Source organism: Dipodomys merriami, unplaced genomic scaffold (genome assembly GCF_024711535.1).
Source record: "Dipodomys merriami isolate MVZ:Mamm:240054 unplaced genomic scaffold, mDipMer1.0.p SCAF_22, whole genome shotgun sequence".
Lineage (NCBI taxonomy): Eukaryota > Metazoa > Chordata > Mammalia > Rodentia > Heteromyidae > Dipodomys > Dipodomys merriami.
In genome coordinates this window covers 23642617-23663106 of record NW_027203604.1, presented here as the reverse complement: position 1 = coordinate 23663106, position 20490 = coordinate 23642617, and the positions used below count along the sequence as shown (strand labels likewise).

Below are 20490 nucleotides of genomic sequence, written 5' to 3'. Positions count from 1 at the left end.
GAACAAGTAGGTTTTCCCCCATAACTACTGTAACTAACTGCTGTACTTTAACTTTGTTCTGTGAATGATTTCCACAAACTGAAATCCACATCTTGAATTGTAAGATTCAAAATTTTAGGATTGATTATTCATACTTGTGGTTTCCAAAGCTATATGACTTTTTTAGAAGTAGTATAAGCTGAAATTTTAATTTTCTTTGAAAGTGGGTGGAAGAATTAGAAATTAGAAAAATGAAGATGAGAAGTAGAAGCAAAAAGCAAAATTCTTTTCTGATTTTGCTGGGCATGATGATCTATACCTTTAATACTAGCATTTAGGAGGCTTAGGTGTAAATAAGACCCTGTCTTGTAGAAAAAAAAAGAAGAAAAAAACCGCATTCAAAATTGATGTAATTGTATGAAAATATAACAGAGATTGGTTTGGGTTGTAGGAAAGAAGAGAGGAGAAGGTAAAGAATGAAGGAGGAGTGAGTCTGATCATGGTCATGTCAAAACGACCCCCCCTTTTGTATCACTAATTGATTCTAATAAAAATGTGGGGGTGGTGTGGCAGAAAGAAGATGGTATGAAGATGGCACAGAGAGAGATTTGACAATGCTAGCCTGGAAGCATGGAATGATACCACCAGCTAAGGAGTGCTAGTAGCTTAGAAGAGACAAAAGATAGTTTCCATCCTAGTATCATCAGAGCAAGAATGGCCTCACTGATAATTTGATTTCAGCAGAGTAATACTGATTGCAGATTTCTGGCCTACAGAATTGTTACAGCAGCCACAAAGAACAAAGACATTGCTTACCTTTCTTTATTGGTGTGCTGGTGTGTATCAGCTACCTGTTATCTGAGCCTTCACATTCATTCTCACCAAGGAGATCATCTACCTTATGAGTACTGAAGAAAGGTCAAAGACACTGCACTGTTTCCTAACACTGCAATGGCAAGAAATTGAAAATAATCTGGGTATTCAAAATGGCAGAAAGACTTGGAAAAATGTAGTCAATATGTTCTGTAGATTGCCATTGGCATGTAGGTTCAGAATGCTAGATAGGTTTTAAAACATTATAAAAAATGACAAGAACAATATGACTTCTACAACTTGCACCATTTGTGTGAAGTGTGAGCTTAACATGAAGTTGTAGAAGTATACTGATGTAGACACATCAGTAATTCTCAAATTTTAATATATATTGAATCACTCAAGGATGTCACTAAAAATGCAGTCTCTGGTCATTTCTGGACATTTATCTGTTTCCCAGTAAATTACATTTAGTGTTCTATGAATTACATTTTATTGGCAACATCCTACAGGATAACATGTGTTTTTTTATGTAGATGCCTTCAGACAGTTCAGACTAATATCAAGATAGCAATAAAGTTTTTAGCACAGGAGTCTGAAATTTTCATAGGTGCCAATCTCGGGCTACTTGAAAATCATCAAGCTGGATGGAGACTCTCTGCCTACAGAAGAGGCACTCCTATTGGCCTCACCATAACCAGGCAGGGTGCCTCCTGTCCAATTTTTCAGGAAAAGTAAAGTGAAAATTTTATATGGCATTCTCCGATTTCTTAATGTTTTTGATCAGCATTTTTCCTCCAACAATCTGAACAAGTCTGTTGGCCAGATGCAAACTGCAGGGCGTTTTGCTCGCTCCTCCTGATCCAATATTTTGCTAGAGCATTAAGAGATATAAAAGAAAACTATTAGGGTTCAGCTCTCAAGATGGGTGTGGCCTTATTGAGAGATAGGAAATATGTATATAAAATAGCCAAAGAACAAATGCAGACATTTGTCTGAAAGTGACAGAACCGAAATCTAAGCTATCCAAAGGAGTTTAGAAATTAGCCCCAGTGAAACTTGTAATACTATCGTAGATCTGAATTTTGTGATTTATAGAAAGCCATATATTTACTTTGTCTTCTTATGTTAGTACTGGGGGAAAATTTAGTCATTATTGTTCAGTAACTTGGATAGTTAAGCAGGTAGGAGAGATTGGAAGCAAATCTGGTTTAAGATATAGATCAATCAAATGTTAGTAGAATCTATTAGCAAACATTACAAAAGCATTCTTTGCAGAAAGAAAATGGTATTATGGAAGTTATATATGGTGAAAATAATTTCAATATAATGGAAGCAACATAGGAAAAGCACTATGTAGCTGGGTGCCGGTGGCTCACGCCTGTAATCCTAGCTACTCAGGAGGCTGAGGATCACAGTTCAAAGCCAGCCTGGGCAGGAAACTCTGTGAGACTTTTATCTACAATAAACCACTAGAAAACTGGAAGTGGTGCTGTGGCTCAAGTGTTAGAGCGCTAGCGTTGGGCTGAAGCGTGCAGGGACAGTGTCCAAGCCCAGAGTTCAAGCCCCACAACCACTACCACCACCGCCACCACCACCACCGCCACCACCAACAAAAAGCAGAGGTTGGGGGTTAAGGCCAGGACCCAAGGAAAACAGACTGTCTATAGGAACTAGAAAACACAAGGAAACTATCTGTGCTTGGACTTCTAGAAAGATCAAAATTCTGCTTGACATTTTGATTTGAATTTACTGGGGTCAATTTGGGAGTTCTGACCCATGAAGAATATAATTATTTAATTGTGAATTACTAAATTTGTGGTGATGTTGTTTAGCCACAGTAGGAAATACAGAAGGCAAAGAGATATAGAGGACAAGCAACATGAGAATACTTTTAAGGGTTTGAGAGTCCTAAACTAAGAGAAGTAGCTTATTATCAATGATACTCAACCACTTACTGTCCTGAAATTTTTTTTTAATTTAATTTAATTTTATTTGTGAACATACAGTACAGAGGGGTTACAATTACATGGGCAGGATAATGCATGCATTTCTTACCAAGCATTGCAGCCTCCTCCTTTGTTTACCCTTCACATCCCTTCCCAGCCTCCCCCCTCCCCTCCCATACCAATCCTTCCCCCCCCCCCCCCCCCCACGTTGTAAAGCTCGTTTTGGACATGAAAACTTGTACTTCTCATTATTGCAACAGGTCCACCTGTATCCTTAAACGACTTGTTTTTCCCCATCTCCTCCACAAGTTATACTGACATCAAATATAGTGAAAGCAGGGGTTATACTGTGGGGGAGGGACATACAAAGCAACAAAAAAATAATCTTATAAATGCGTTAGAAACACATGCATGAAAGAAAAAAAACATTAAAATACATATCTAAGGGATCGATTTCCTCTTATAAAAATTATTATTATTATTTTGTGCCAGCACTGAAGCTTGAACTCAGGGCCCAAAGCTCTTTCTTGGCTTTTTTTTTTTTTTTTTGGTCAAGGCTTATGTTTTACCGTTTAAGCCTCATCTCCATTTCTGGCTCTTTGCTGATTAATTGGAGATAAAAGCCTCCAGATTTTTCATCTCAGGCTGATTTTGAATCTTGATCCTCAGTTCTCAGCCTCCTGAATAGCTCGGATTATAGGCTTGAGCCACCAGAGTGCCTGGCTTAATACATTATATCTTTACTGGCTAGAGTACAAAATAAAATCATGTTTTATTATACTTATGAGTGATGAAATTGTTAAAGAAACTGAATCAAATGTGACCAAAAAATATTAAAGTGTTTAACAGCATGCCTGATACATAAGTGCTCATTAAAATGATAGTTTCATCTGCTTGCCTGTTATGATTTGAATATGAATTGAATCACACAGACTCATGTACTAAATGTCTGATAACAGCTGATGCACTAGCTTGGGAGGTGGTAGAAACTTTAGAAGGTAGGGCCTCAGCTGAAGGAAATAGGTACTTTCGTGTGTGTGTGTGTGTGTGTGTGTGTGTGTGTGTGTGTGTGTGTGTGTGTGTGTGTGTGTGTGTGTGTGTGTGTGTGTGTGTGTGTGTGTGCATGTGAGCTGGTACTGGGGCTTGAACTTAGAACATCATGCTATTGCTTAGCTTTTTCACTCAATGCTGACAATCTACCATTTGAGCCACACCTCCAATTCTGGCTTTTTGGTAGTTGAAGATTGATTTTATCTGCCTGGGTTGGCTTTGAACCTTTATCTTCAGATTTCAGCCTCCTGAGTAGCTAGAATGACATGTGTGAGTCATTTGGTGTTCTTTTGAAGGTTATATCTGGTTCTCAGTCCTACTCTGATCTCCACTTCTATTCCCTGTTATCATGAGGCCAGAACTTCCGACACAGGTTCCTGCTTGCCATGATGTTTTGCCTAAGCACATAAGGCCAAACAACCACAGATTAAAACCTCTGAAATCAAAAGCCAAAATGAATCTTAAGTAGTTTATGTCAGGTATCTTTGGCAACAGGAAAACAAACAAAAACCCTAATACACTACTTATAGGGATGTTAGATACTGAAGAATGAAAGTACTGCATGATGTATGTTCATGTTGTTGTTATGTTTGAAGTTCGTTCCCTTACCTTGAAATATTTTTTTTCTATTGTATAATTTTAGTGTGCTGAAACCTTCATCTAGCATGAGAACTTTAAAAAAAAGAGATGCAGTTAACTAGTCCTATTGGAAAACATTAGGCAATTAAAGGGTCAATCTGAAACAGATCCAAGAAGAGGATAACATTTACTTATTTTTGAGTTAATGGTTGCCAGAATTAATCAAGTCACAAATGTGCATAATTTATTTTTTTTCAATTGGAATGTTAAAATGCTTATTCTTAGCAGTTCTTTAATATTAATTTCATGCTAAATGAGTCATTATTAAATACTTATGAGGAAAACTATTTTTAAACCATGTGTTCATTTAAAAATGTAACATTGCTTTCTGCAAGCAATAAAAATGTGCTATATTAGTTACAATACACCACAATTGGCAGGATGGATACCCAAAATAAGAATGCTTTCTTATTGTTTTATTTTATTATTATTATTATTTTATTTTTTTTTTTTTTTGTTGGTTGTGGGGCCTGAACTCTGGGCTTGGGCGCTGTCCTTCAGCTCTACTACTTGAGCCATAACACCATTTCTGGCTTTTTCTGCTTATGTGGTGCTGAGGAATCAAACTAGGGTCTCATGCAGGCAAGGCAAGCACTCTACCACTGAGCCAACTTCCCAGCCCCTTATTTATTTATTTTTTTACTGACCAAAAACAAGTTGGGCTAAAACTTGCTTAATGCTCTTCTTCTTCTTCTTTTTTTAATTGTGAAAATACTATACAGAGGGGCAATTATACAATTACATGGGCAACTATACAATTACATGGGCAAGATAATGAATACATTTCTTATCAAACATTGTTGCCTCCTCCTTTGTTTTCCCTTCCCATCCCTTCCCATCCCCCACTCCTACCTGATCCTCCCTCCCTTGCCCCCCACGGAAGTTGTAATTTTCGTTTTTTGACATAACAACTTGTACATCTCATTGTTGCAATGGGTCCACCTGTATCCCTATTTAAACGATTTGTTTTTTCCCTTCCCCTCCACAAATTATACCAGCATCAAATACAGTGCAAATATACTTATTTTTTATTATTGTTAAGTAGTACAAAGAGGTTTCAGTTCAGGGTGTCCATTTATGTAGGTCTTTATTAGTGTCATCATCTTGATCATCACCCATTCCATCATTCTCCCCTCCCATATAAAACCTTTTTTCTCAGTTCTGGGGCTTGAATTCAGAACCTACATTCTATCCCTGAGCCTTTTCTTTTTGCTCAAGGCTAGTGCTCTAGGACTTTGAGCCACAGCTCCACTTCTGGTTTTCTTGTGGTTAATTGTAGATAAGAGTCTCACAGACTTTCCTGTCTGGGCTGACTTTGAACCTCAGTCCTCAGATCTCAGCCTCCTGAGATTATAGGATTATAATCCTATAGGATTATAGGATTGTAGGATTATAGGTGTGAGACAGCAGCACCAGGCACAAATATATTTTCTTTTCTTTTCTTTTTTTTCAAATTCTTTGTGATTGATTACATAACTCCCCAAATTTCACAGTATTGTGGGATAGTGATGCTTAGTTAAAGTCACAAACACATTCTAACTTTCATAGGGCAAATTGTCTATTGTGGTCTATAACATTTATGAGTTCTATGAGCTTTGCGATACAGTTATTTCTTCCACATTGGGTGATATGTACATTTCTTTTGTTTTGCATAGCGTCAGCTTGTTCCCTCCCTCCCATCGCTGCCACTGAGTTGCTTAGTTCATTTTGGTCAATGTCCAGTGCAGCTGATGAGTCCCACTGTTGTATGTTTTTCCCCTATTCCCTCTAGTTCTGTGTCCTCCTCCTGGTTTCCCTCCAGTGTGCACATACATACCATATATGTGATCAGCAGCATGGGTTATTTAGTAGTGATTCGACCAGATGAATGGAAGTCCTTTGTTTCTTAAGCCTTGTTAATTTTGTTGTATCACCTTAAGTTTTGGATTTAACATCCACTTATCAGGGAGACCATGTGCCATTTGTCTCTTTGCTCTTGGCTTACCTCGCTCCACATGATTTTCTTCTAGCTCCATTCATTTCCCTGCAAATGCCATTATTTTGTCCTTTCTAATGGCTGCATAACATTTCATTGTGTATAAATACCACAATTTTTGGATCCATTCATCTGTGGTGGGACATCTGGGTTGTTTCTATATCCTGGCTATTGTGAACAGTACTGCAATAAACATGGAGGTGCATGTGTCCTTGTATACTGGTTCCTGTTGTTCAGGATAGATGCCTAAAAGTGGTATGGATGGGTTATAAGGGAGGTCAATATTTAGCTTTCTGAGGACCCTCCAGACTGCTTTTCAAAGTGGTTGTATAAGTGTACATTCTCACCAGCAGTTTAATAGGATTCCTCTTTCTTTGGATCCCCTCCAGCATTTATCCTTGGCTGACTATAGGATGTGGGCCATTCTGATTGGGGTAAGGTGGTATCTCAGGGTTGTCTTTATTTGCATTTCCTTTACAACCAAGGATGGTGAACATTTCCTCATGTGTTTCTTTGCCATTTTTTATCTCTTCTTCTGAGAAGTCTCTCTTTAGTTCCCTTGCCCATTTAGTAATTAGTTTGTTACATTTGGGAGGGATTAATTTCTTGAGTTCCCTGTATATACTGGATATTAACCCCTTGTCTGATACATTGTTGGTAAATATTTTTTGCCAGTTAGTTGGTTGTCTTTCTAGCTTGGTTGCTATAACTTTAGCTGTGTAGAAACTTTATTTCAAGGTAGTTCCATTAGTTGAGTCTCTCCAATTTGTTGTGACCCTGGGACCCTGTTCAGGAAGTTCCTGCCTGTGTCTCTCCTACTCTGTCAAGTTCAAGTGTCTCTCCTACTCTGTCAAGTTCAAGTGTCTCTCCTACTCTGTCCTGCAGTATTTCAGAGATTCAAGTTTGATGTTAAGGTCTTTAATCCATTTTGAGTTGATGTTGGTGCATGGTGATAAGCTGGGGTCCACTTTTAGTTTTCTGCACATGGCCTCCCAGTTTTCCCAACATCAGTAGTTGAAGAGGCTTTGTTTCTTCCACTGCATGTCTTTGGCTCCTTTGTCAAATATCAGTTGACAGTAGGTGTGTGGTTTTATTTCTGGATCTTCTTTTCTATTCCATTGATTGCTGTGTCTATTTTTGTGCAATACCATGCTGTCTTTGTTATTATGGCTCTATAGTAGAGTTTGAAGTCTGGCATCGAGATCCCTCCCATGTTGTCTTTTTGCCTAGAATTGTTTTGGCTATTTTATGTCTTTTGTTGTTCCATATGAATTTTTGGACTGTTTTCTGTATTTCAGAAATATACATCATTGGGATTTTAATAGGAATTGAATTTGTATATTAATTTTGGCAGTATTGCCATTTTCACTATATTGTCTGCCTATCCAAGAGCATGGGAAGTCTTTCCATTCCCTGGTGTCTTCTGTAATTTCTTTCTTTATGTTTTTAATAGTTTTCATTAAATAGTTCTTTTACATCTTTGGTTAGGTTAATTCCTAAATATTTTACTTTTGGGGGGGTTATTGTAAACGAGGTTGCTTCCTTTATTTCCCTCTCTGCTTGTACATTGTCAGTGTACAGGAAGGCAACTGATTTTTGTGGGTTGATTTTGTATCCTGCTACTTTGCCGAAGTGGTTTATAATTTTTAAGAGTTTGGGGATGGAGTTTTTGGGATCATGAAGGTATAGTATCATGCCATCTGCAAAAAGGGATAGTTTAACTTCTTCCTTCCCTATGCAGATCCCTTTAATGTCTTTTTCTTGCCTTATTGCCCTGGCTAAGGGCTCCAGGACTATTGAAGAGAAGTGGAGACAGTGGGCATCCTTGCCTTGTTCCTGATTTTAGGAGAATTGGTTGTAGTTTTTCCCCATTAGTATAATATTGGCTATTGGGCTGTCATATATGGTTTTTATTGTTTTAAGGAATGTTCCTTCTATTCCTATTTTCTCCAGAGCTTTTATTTATTTATTTATTTATTGCCTCCTCCTTTGTTTACCCTTCTCTCCAGAGCCTTTAACATGAAGGATGTTGTATCTTTTTTTTTGGGGGGGGGGTCCGGTCGTGGGGCCTGAACTCTGGGCCTGGGCGCTGTCCCTCAGCTCTTCAGCTCAAGGCAAGTGCTCTACCACTTGAGCCACAGTGCCACTTCCGTTTTTTTCTTTTTGCTTATGTGGTGCTGAGGAATCGAACCCAGGGCCTCATGCATGCAAGGCAAGCACTCTACCACTGAGCCACCTTCCGAGCCCCCCTTCCCCCTTTTTTGGGTCCAGTCGTGGGGCCTGAACTCTGAGCCTGGGAGCTGTCCCTCAGCTCTTCAGCTCAAGGCTAGCGCTCTACCACTTGAGCCACAGTGCCACTTCCAGTTTTTTTTGTTCCTGCTTATGTGGTGCTGAGGAATCGAACCCAGAGCCTCATGCATGAAAGGCAAGTGCTCTACCACTGAGCCACCTTTCCAGCCCCAGGACGTTGTATCTTATCAAAAGCCTTTTCTGTATCAGTGGAGATAATCATTGACCTTGGATCTGTTGGATTACATTTATTGATTTATATATGTATCTCTGGGATGAACCCTACCTGGTCGTAGTGTATGATATTTTGTGTTTCTGGATTGTTAGCTAGAATTTTGTTAAGGATCTATGAATCTGTGTTCATCAAGGAGATTGATCTGTAGTTCTCCATATCCAAGAGGCAGCCTGGAAACATATCCCTGACCCCACAGGAGTGCCCATCACGGATCCTGCCCTGATCGCTGCCTATTTTCCTGAGGTCCGACCAACATGAGACTACAATACGGTTGAAGGTAGGTAGCAACTCCTCGTCTACTGCCAGGCTCTGTTGGCAGGTCTCCTTGAAATAAAACAGAAACTGATTTTTCTTTATTATAAAGGAAATTCAGAGTTAGCCAAAGCAGGTGGCTCCCATGATTTTGCAGATTGACAGTCTTTCTCACATCTTTGCTCTACTATTCTCATTCCATTGCTATAATTCTTGCCATTACCTAAGGGTCCAAGATTGCCAAAGCCCCAGTCAACTGAGTTATGGAATCAACAAAAGTTTGTTAGCCTTCTGTGACTAAAACACACCTAGATAATGAACTAAGCAAGAAAAGTTTATTTTGGTTTAGTTTTAGGGGTCTTGGTCCATGGTCTGTTGGTCTCATTGCTTTTAGTCCTGTAGTGACAGCCTATTCACTTCATGTCAGGAATGAAACAGAGAAAAGTTGAGGAGACTAGGGTAGCACAACCCTCTATCAAAGGCATGACTCCAATAACTTAAATCTTCCCACAAGGCCCTACCAGTTAAATGTTCTACCACATCTTTTTAGCACCATAGGGTGAGGATCAAGCTTTTCACACATGAGCCATTATAGGACACTCAACATTCAAACTATAAGATACCCTTAGTCTGAAAGTAGTCGAAGAAATATAGTGGGTTTTTTTTTTGTTGTTGTTTTGGAGACAGAGTCTTATTATGTAACCCTGGCAGAACTGTTGATTCTCCTGTCTCTGTCTTCAAGCGCTGGGATAATAAGTATGACTTATAGTCAATGGTCACATTGACAAGTGTGTTTGGATATAATAAGAGGAAGAAGTGGTAAAATTAGAAGAATAAGGGCAACATAATTAGCTTTTCACAGAGAATACTCATTCTACTTGGAAGACTTTAAGATTGTTTTCCCTAATCTATAAAGTGAAAAAATGCTTATTGAAAAGGAAATTATAATTGATTGTAGATATTTTCCCTAACATCTTTACTTGCTCCAAGAAAAGTTGTTAACTTTGTGAATTTCAAATATTTTGACATTTTATTGGCTCAAGGTCTAGGGATATAGTTAAGTGGAAAGCATTTGCTTAGCACCCAAAAGATTCTAGCACTGCAAAAATAATAATAATAAAGCAACAATAAAACAAAGTACTGGCCCAAGAAATTAAAAAAAAATCTCAAGAATTTCTGGTTTCTCCCACTTTCAAGATGTGTACAAATCTGTGTCCTCAATGTTGCCTCTATGCTAAAGCTATCCCTTTCTTATGGTTGGTAATAAGGTTCAGAACATGCTAGGCATCACAGCACTAAAAAAGTAGCAGAATCAATTTTCCTTGTCCTCTGAAGGCCATGAAAGCTACTTAGAATTTTCTCATCCCTAAGGAGCTTATAAAACCTTTATGTGAAAGGTGCCTTCTTTCTACTTGTAGCAAAGGAGCATCCACTGACCCATGGAAGCCACAGGTCAGAGATAACCAGAAGTTCTTGCTAAATCCTTCTCTCATTTATGAGTGTTAGATCATATTCTTTGCTCATTTGTATCTTTCCGTGATTATCTACTCTTCACTAAGCCTAGCCTAAAAATACATGGTTTAACTATTTGGATCTTGATTTCTTAGTAAGTTTCCTATATATTGAAAAGTAACATTAAATAAATCTGTATTTTCTATTGCTAATCTCTGGTTTAGGGGCCTCAGTCATGAACTAGTATGGATAAAGAAAAAATGTTTTTATTTCCTTCAGTAGATTTTTACTAGACTTCCATCCACTCACTAATCTGGTAGGCTCAGCCAGAGTTCTGAAGTTCAGAGACAACAAACAGCTATCATTTCCAGGTCCTTTATTACTGAAGTCAGAACAGAAAAGGGGTGACTGGTTCAAGGATATAGGAATCTTGGGGACAACTAAGAATAGAAAAAGTCAGTTTGCCTTAAAACTATACTTAAAATAAGAAAATTGGGAATGGAATCTACCCTGTTATATAGAATAACATATCTTTTCAATTTGTTTTGCCTTTTTGTGTGTGTGTGTGTGTGTGTCCAGTCCTGGGGCCTGAACTCTGGGCCTGGGTGCTGTTCCTAAGCTCTTCAGCTCAAGGCTAGTGCTCTACCACTTGAACCACAGTGCCACTTCCGGCTTTTTTCTTTTTGCTTATGTGGTGCTGAGGAATCGAACTGTTCTACCACTGAGCCACCTTCCCAGCCCCTTGCTTTTTTTTTTTTTTTTTTTGTCAGTCGTGGGGTTTGAACTCTGGGCATGGGCGCTGTCCTCGTGCTCTTCAGTTTAAAGTGAGCACTCTACTGCTTGAGCCACAATGCAACAACTGGTTTTCTAGTGGTTTTTTTGAGATAAGAATCTCATGGACTTTCCTGCCGGGGCTGGCTTTGAACAGTGATTCTCAGATCTCAGCCTCCTTAGTAGCTAGGATTATAGGTGTGACCCACCAGCGTCTGGCTGTTTTGCTTTTTTTCCTAATAATTTTCTCTGTTACTTACATTTTTTTCCCCCAAACTTTGGCCAGCAAAGGGGCTTTGGTTCCTGAGTTATAGAGGTGACTCAGTCTCAGTGCTGAAATCCAGATTCCCTAGGAATCCATTAGTTCAATGAGGGTCAGGTTACCATTCTTGGTTTAAGTAGTTGTAGAAAGGATCCGGGGACTAGTACAGATTATTTCCTGATAGTGTAGGATGAAAATATCCAAAGTCAAAATATATGCTACACGCTTCATCTATGTAACACATAACACTGTAGGGTAGTTGATTACTTTTTGTAGCCTTGACCTTCCTTGAGCTCATGAGTTCTTTTCTATGCAGGATAGCTAATCAAAGACTGTCATTATTGCTCCATTTCTTTAAGTGTTTCCTGTACAAAAATTATTTTCATTGTTTTCTCTGAATTGTTATACATTTTCTCTCAGATGTTTTAATTGATGATTAGACAATATAAGTCTATGGGATCCCTTGTTTTCTCCTAATTTGGGAGATAAGCCAACACATAGTAAGTGGTAAAAAGTACAGATATCCAAGTCAATCTACCTGGATTTGAAGTCAGGCTCCAACATCTACTAGTATCTCTGTGATACTGAAATACTACCTACAACATAAGATCACTGTGAGAAATAAAGGAAATAATGTAAGCCATGGAATCCATCCAGTATGTGACCTTGGTATAATACATATAAAACATTCACAGTTGTAAAATTGAAGCTGTAGATAAGACAGTGTTCAGCCCTGGAGTATCAAGTGACAGCTGGAAGCCTGGTATTTGGACTCTGTGGAAGGATTCCTACTGTAATGATGTGGAATCCAAGGCAGGTGATTCTATTTGTTTTTTGAACTTTAAAGGAAGGTTTGCTAGAGCTGGGTGCTGATGGCTCACACCTGTAATTTAGCTACTCAGGAGGCTGAGATCTGAGGGTCAAGGTTTGAAGTATGATGGGGCAGGAAAGTCTGTGAGACTCTTCTATCCACTTAACCCCAGAAAACTGGAAGAGGAGCTATGGCTCAAAATGGTAGAGCACTAGCCTTGAGCAAAAAAGCTCAGGGATGTAATAACTTTCATCTAAATAAAACATTTTTAATTTGTTCAACACTATTTGTGATTGGGCTCTATAACAGAACCTAACTTGTTTCCAGTGTTACACAAAATTTTAGCCCAGTACAAAAACAGGATTTTTATTTAAGTATTTGTTTCTTAGGAAACTTTGTAATTTTACAAATGGGTCATCTCATTACTGCTTAAAATATTAGAAAGTATACCCCATGCATATGTATGTCAGATAAAGTGAAATGTCTATAAATAAGTTGAAAATTTACTCTTTATACCATATGTACCTCCCACCCAAATCCAAATTAAGCCTAAGCATCCAAAGCAGTATTAAACTATACAAGACTAAGAATTATTAACCTGAATTAAAGTGATAAAACTGCAAAATTGCAACACCTCAATAAAACACAAACATTACAGATGTTTTTCAGCAAATACATAAAGACCTGAGCATTGAAACCAAGTCTCTTTAAACAGACACATATACACACAAGATGGCTCACACCTATAATCCTATCTATGTAGGAGGCAGGTATTGGGAAGATCATGGTTTGAGGTCAGCCTGGGCAAAAAGAAGGACCCTCATCTCAGCCAATAAAAAGGTAAAGTGGTGTTCATCTGTCATCCCAGGTATATGGAAGGCCAAACAGAAGTACCTGGAGACCCTATTTCAAAACTAAAGAAAAAAGGGCCGAGGCATGGCAGTATCTGTCTACTAAGATGAAGGCCCTGAGTTCAAAACCAAGTACTGCCAAAATAAAAAGTTTCATTGCTTTGCTGGCAAATGCAGGCTAAAAATATTATTGGGCTCACTTAGTCACAGTGTGACTTTCTAATAGCTTAAGTATCATAATAAGAAACACTCAAAACAGACAGGTGCTGGTGGCTTATACCTGCAATCCTAGCTACTGAGAAGGCGGAGATCTGATTGCAGTTTTATGCCAGCCTGGGCAGGAAATTTTGTGAGACTCTTATCTCCAATTAACTACCCAAAAGCCAGAAGTGGAGCTGTGGCTCAAGTGAGAGAGCACCAGCCTTGAGTAAAAATGTTAAGGGACAGTGCTCAGGGCCTGAGTTCAGGCCCCAGTACCCAGACAAAAAAAACAAAAAGCAACACTCCAATATGGATGGAGATCTATCTATATCTGCATTATATATATGTGCACACACACATAAGTCTTGTATCAACCAGGGGGCAGTGTAAAGAATGGGTTTAAACATCTGGTTTTAGAAAGCGGATTTTGTCAACTTTGCCTCCAATTTTGGCTTGGGTTCATCTTTTATCTTTAAAAAAAAATGTTGCTACCACTACTGGGCATACTCCTTTTAATCACTTACTTATTTTATAACCCTGGCAGGGTATTTCATTTCTGAATTGGACTTAATGTTTTGTAAAATAAGTATTTCTTCATCCTAAGAATGGTTGGAAGTGTTTAAACAATTAAGGGCTATTTTTATTATATAATGCACTGTTTTTAAGTTTGTTTAAAAAAGCACACACGAAACTGCACGGTTATAAGGAATTCATGTAAGAAAAATCTAAAGGCTTAAGGTTAGATTTTGTATATTTAAAAAATTGTTTTCCTCTGATCATTAAAGGGATTTCAGTTTAACGTTTTCAACCTTTGTGTACAACGCATCTTGCTCAGTCACCTCTCCCATCACTTAAAAAACAAACATCTATGAAAGAATCGGTGGGTTTTACTCTTATTAATCTTCACTAAGAAGAAGAAAAAAAAAATCCAAGACAGTGTCACTGACCCGAAAGGAAGTTTGTAAAAAATGTGCTTCCATTACGTGGCTTACATGAATTAGTGACCGTAAAAAAACAACAGCAAAAAAGTCCCGATTGTGTGGTCGAGACCACAGCTACACAAGCCAGATTTCTGGCCCTGCTTTTGGAGGCTTTGCTCCTTGACAAACCTTTTTCCATTTCGCCTCCGCGGCACCGTGAATGCTCAGGTTATCTGGCAGTGACAGGAGAACCACGACCACAAACGCCAACACAGAAATCCCAAGATCGCCTTTTCTGTTTTCTAACCCGGGCCTCCGCTGCAGCCCCACAAGGCCCAGCTTCTCCCACCGAGTCACCGAGCCAGCCTCAGGGCTCGTCCCCGCCCCGGGCGCGCCTCCGGCCGGCCCACTTCCGCTCGAGCCCGCCCCCACCGACCCGAGATTCGTCCGGACTTTCCCGCGAAGCCGCGGATCTGCGGGTGGGGGTGAGGGCACGCTAGGCCGCACGCCAGGCCCCAGAGTGCACTGCGCGTACATGTGGGTGTGTGTGCGCGCGCGCAGCTCGGCTGTCGAGAGACCGCGGGAAAATTCCAAGAGTCGACACAAACACAAAGCCAAATACGAAGGCAAGCCAAGTTCTCAAGCCGCAAGAGCCCGGGCCGTGGCGTCCTTCCTGTCACGGGCCAAGTGCCGAAGCAGCGCTGGTGAGGACCACCCGGTAAGACAGGCCGCAGAAAGAAGCGAAGACGGCTGGCATCCCCCAAGGGGCCTAGCGGACGCGTCACCTGAGGGTCGCGGTGCTGCACAGAGAGGGAGGGGAGACTCGCAAGGACGCCCGCCGTGCCCCGAGGTGGGGGAGCCTGCCTTCCGCCGGGCGCACCTTAAAGAGGGGCAGTGGGAAGCGGCGTCCGGTAGCGCCAGCGCGATGGGCGGGGCTTCGAAGTGGGCGGACCCGTAGGCGGGCGTGGTCTTTGCGGGGCGTGGCGAGCTCAGGGGGTGGAGCCGGCGAAGGGGTCACGTGGAAGGGAATCCCCAGAGCCGAAGGGGCTGGGAGTTGGCGTTTTGGGTTGGTTTGGTTCCTTGATCCTTGGAGGCTGGGTATTGAGTGGCGCCGAGGTGAATTTCTTATTGTTTTGCGTTGGATGGATCCGTGAGAGTTGTGATCTCTTTTTATCCATCAGCTAGCCTGATTGTCTCCGCCGGAGTTCTAGTTAGGGGGTAGGGCCCGCTTCGAAGAGGAGGCAGGGTGCAGACTCTGTCCCTCCGGTCCTCCTGCCTGTAGTGCTGGACCGAGAGAGGGTTAGGATTGGCGATCGTCTCCCCTGAGCTCTTTGTTTGAATGCTGGGCCAAATCATATGAAAAGGCCTGAGAGAGATTTTTTTTTTTGGTGTGTGTGTGTGGGAGGTTTGTGGTGTTTCTTTAGGAGGGTACAGTTAGAGCTGTTAATCTTTTATGATTTAGTGTGTTCTAGTGTTCCGGGGTGTGGGCAAGACATGGTGGAGTGTGTGTGTGTGTGTGTGTGTGTGTGTGTGGCAAGACATGGTGGAGGGTGTGTGTGTGTGCGCTCCTGAAACTTGACAAGTTTGGGACTAGAATCTTAAGGAAAGAGGCCAAGGAATTTTCCAGCAAAGACTTGCATATTCCTGGACTTTTGTTCTAGTCCGAATAGTTTGAAAACTCCTGATTTCCGTCTAACCTGTGTCCCACTTAATGCAACTAAACTATAATGTCTTTGACTAACCACTTATCAAATAAGCACAGCATGCTTGGGCCACCCAACTGCAGCTATTTGTGAATGTCGCTTACGTTTAGGGGTAGACGGCTCAGAACATTTTCTCATTATACCCTCAAGGAAGGAGGAAGGGTTGTTATAAAGGAGAGCATTCATATCATGTGTTAGGATCATTCATTATATAAGCTTAGATAGAAAACATGTTTATTGTGACTTTATCCATTTTAACTTAAATCAAATGATGTTTCTGTGTAATGTACTGTAGCAGATTCAAGCGGAAAGAGGCACTCCTATATATCACTCATAAGAAAGACTACATTAAAAAAAGAATTTGTTTTTCCTACTTTCTTCTAATTCTCCTTCTCCAGAATGAACTTTTTATCCTAGTACTTTATTTTAATTTTTTTCTTTTTATATTCTGTCTGATGTGTGTGTGTGTGTGTGCACACGTGCATGCGTGCATGCCTGGGTATGCCAGTACTGGGGCTTGAACTCAGGGCCTTTGCATTCTCCCTTGGCTGTTCCTCATGAGTGGTTTTCTACCATTTGAGTAGAAGAAATTCCATTTTTTTTTTTTTTTGCTGATCAAGAGATAAGAGCTTCATATTGGCATCAGGTAGAATTTGTATTTTGATCTTTACAAATGGTCCTAACCTTGGGCATGCCAAGTCATTAAAAAAAAACACAAGCAAGAGATCCTGAATAATTATTGTTCTTATACATCTTAATAATTATAATTAATATAGAATCTTAATTTAGATGAATCAGCAAAAACTAAAAAAAATCACCATGAGCCCCGAGAAGGAAATTAATTTTAAAATCAAATAATATTTAATAAAAGAAATGCTTATAATATTAAAAAAGAGATAAGAGCCTTATAGACTCAGTTCTCAGGATTACAGATGTGAGCCTCTGCTTGATGTCTTAACACTTTATTAAGTCATCAGAAAAGAAAGACAAAGTATTGGTATGGCTGGAAGATAGATTGGTGCATATATGTGAAACTGTACATTTTAAAGTAAATGGTATCTTTAACTAGCTCCATATTTCTGCAGGTAGTTCCAGTAATAATTATACAAATTTTTTATTTATAAAAGCCAGCTACAGGGAGGCCAGCCTGACCAATAGAAAGTTGGCTTGATGATCTAGGCCACAGACAGACCAAAAGGAATCTCAATTGTAGTTCCAAGATGGCAGTGGTAGACCCTCAATCCAGGCTAGATTTCAGCCAAATAGAATTTTTTTAAACTTTATTTTAGGCTAGGATATGCACATTCTGTACTTGTTTGTGGATCCTGAATAATTCCTTCCTTCTTTCCTTCCTTGTGGGGCTTGAACTCTGGCCTGGGTGCTGTCCCTCAGCTCTTCAGCTCAAGGTGAGTGTTCTACCACTTGAACCACAGTGCCACTTCTGATTTTCTGAGTGGTTTTATTGGCGATAAGAGTCTCATGGACTTTCCTGCCTGGGCTAGCTTTGAACTGGATCCTCAGATCTCAGCCTTCTGAGTAGCTAGAATTACAGGTGTGTGAGCCACCAATACCTGGCTGAATAATTTCTTCTTTTTTTTTGGTCTGGTCGTGGGGCCTGAACTCTGGGCCTGTGCGCTGTCCCTTAGCTCTTCAGCTCAAGGCTAGTGCTCTACCACTTGAGCCACAGCGCCACTTCTGGCTTTTTTCTTTTTGCTTATGTGGTGCTGAGGAATAGAACCCAGGGCCTCAGGCATGCAAGGCAAGCGCTCTACCACTGAGCCACCTTCCCAGCCCCTGAATAATTTCTTAATATAAGAAAACATTCAAATGAAAGGTTCTTTGAGTTTCTGTGTTTTAGTAAAAACACTACATGTGGAGAAGGTAAAATAAAGATTCAGATAACAATTCCTTTTTTTATTTCCTTTTTACTAAATATGGAACGTTGTGTTGTTGTTACTGTTGTTGCTATTACATGGCCTTGCTTTGGACCATGATATGGATCATTCTGTTGGGCTCTTCATAAACTGCTGGGCACAGAGAGATTATTTCCTTGTTAAGAACTATATTATTCAATTTTTTTCGTTAGCTTAACAATACACAAGGTGGGTATTATAAATAAAAGTAGTTTACTTAGCTTATAGTTCTGGAGGTTCACAAGCATTATTCCAGTATTTGTGTGGTGAGGATCTTCAGGCTGCACCATAAGATGATAGGTGACATCGTGGCAGGAATATGTGCAGAGTTGAGAGATCACATGTTAAAAAGCAAATAAGATTTCTTGAGCCAAGATCTTTTTATAATGATGTGTGGAACTAACTGGGGTCCTGAAAGAATTACATTAATTCCTACTGAGAGCAGCGCTCCCATGAATTGATTATTTCTCATTGGGCCCTCATCTTTTAAAGGTTACTTTGCTTCAATACTGCCACATCAAGGCCATTCTTCTAGCTTATAAACTTTTGGAAGACAAAGCAAATCTAAATTATGACAGAGAGAATCTATAATCTTCCTTGATTATACATTTCTGATTCTTTAGTTCAAAGAAGATAGAGTTCATATGGAAGTTAGTTTTTATTTTTTGTGTGTTTTTTGGGGGGTATGGTATTGGGCCTTGAATTCAGGTATTGTACTCTTCCTTGGCATTTTTTGTTCATGGTTAGCACTCTTACCATTTGAGTTATGCCTCCATTTCTGGATTTTTCTGGTTAATTGGAGATGAGAGTCTTGGATTGGTCTGCATGGGCTTGGCTCTGAACCAGGATCCTGATTTCAGCCTTCTGAGTAGCTAATTCTGTAGGTATAACAGGTCTCATTATGTAGCCCTGGCTTTGAACTCATGATTCTTCTACTTGGGTTTCACAACTGCTGAGATTATAGGCATGTACCACCACACCTGGCTTCTGTTAACCACCTCCCCCCCCATTTCTATGAAGTTTTCTTTTATGCATATTTCATATTTGTGTAATATATAATATGTAATCTTTTATTTGTGATTTTTTTCATTTAATAGTGCTTCAAGGTTCATCTGTAGCAAATATCAGTACTTCATTTCTTTTTAGGGTTAATATTCCATTGTTTGGTCTTGCCATCTTTGCGTATATGTAAGCCTGCTGTGAAAATTTCATGTTGAAATTTTTATTGGACACATGATTACTTTTTTCTTTTTTTGGTAAAGGGATTTGAATTTATGGTCCTTGTACTCCCTTGGCTTAATTGTTCACAGTTGATGCTCTGCCACTTGAGCCATACCTTCAGCCCACTTTTTGTCTGGTTAATTGGAAATGAGTCTTTTGGAATTTTCTGCCTGGGCTGGCTTCAAAGTTGTCTTCTACGTCTCAGCCTCCTGGGTAGCTAGGATTATAGAAAAAGCTGTCAGCTTTTCTAGACATTTTGTATAAGTGGACACAGAATAGGTGCTCCCTGTGTCTGGCTTCTTTTTGTAGTGTAGTGATTTTGAGACATATCAGTACTTTGTTCCTTTTTGTTGTTGACTACTATTCTGTTTGTATTTTGTTCAGCAGGTGATGGACATTTTAGGAGCATTTACTTTTTGGCTATTATAGATTAGGCTGCTGTAAACATTTGTATGCAAGTCATTGGTCATAAGTTTTTGTTTTGTACAGATATATGAATGGATTTGCTGGGTGATGTATAAATTTAACTCTTTAAAAATCTACCAAACTTGCCATCAAAAACCCAAAGTGCAGCCACTGGAAATCAGTAAGGAGGCTCCTACTGTAGCACTCCTGGGCATATATCCAAAGAAATGTAAAGATACAATAGAGATACTCATTCACCTATGTTTATCTTAACAACATTACAGTAGGTAATTGGTATAATCAGCCTAAATCACCCTCAAGTGATAAATGGCAAAATAAAATGTGATACACAGACAACACACACACATACACACATTCAGAATGGAGTGGTATGTAGCCATAAAGAAGAATGAAATTATGTTGCTTGCAGGAAAATGGATAGAACTGGAAATACCATGTTAAATCAAATCAAGCAGATTCAGAAGGATATGTAGACCTAAAAAACAAATGATATGAGTATAAAATGACTTTGGGATGAAAACCATCAAGAGTGGGGAGAGTGAAAGGGGAAGGTAATAAAGGGGGTGAATATGATCCAAGAACATGCATATGTGAAAATAGAGTAATGGAAGTCATTAAGATTGAAGGGGAAAGAGGTATAAGAAAGAGTAATAAAGGGGTTGAATATGATCAAAGTACATGCATTTATGGAATGATTACATATGTACATGCATATATGGGATGATTATAGTGAAACTCTTTTGTATAATTAATCAACAAAACAAAAAGGGAGGAGGGG

At 39.6% G+C, this 20490-nt stretch overlaps 1 protein-coding gene across 3 annotated transcripts in view; it reads left to right on the top strand.

Moving 5' to 3' along the window:
* The first annotated feature begins 14920 nt into the window (after window positions 1-14920).
* The window catches only part of Fancc (FA complementation group C), a 205875-nt gene continuing 200305 nt past the window's right edge, over window positions 14921-20490 (top strand). The window contains exon 1 of one of the 3 annotated variants that reach the window (XM_070033704.1): window positions 14921-15167. The gene's annotated coding sequence lies outside the window, so the exon portion shown is untranslated. The remainder of the gene's footprint in view (window positions 15168-20490) is intronic. The other 2 variants (XM_070033703.1, XM_070033705.1) reach the window with 2 other exon arrangements.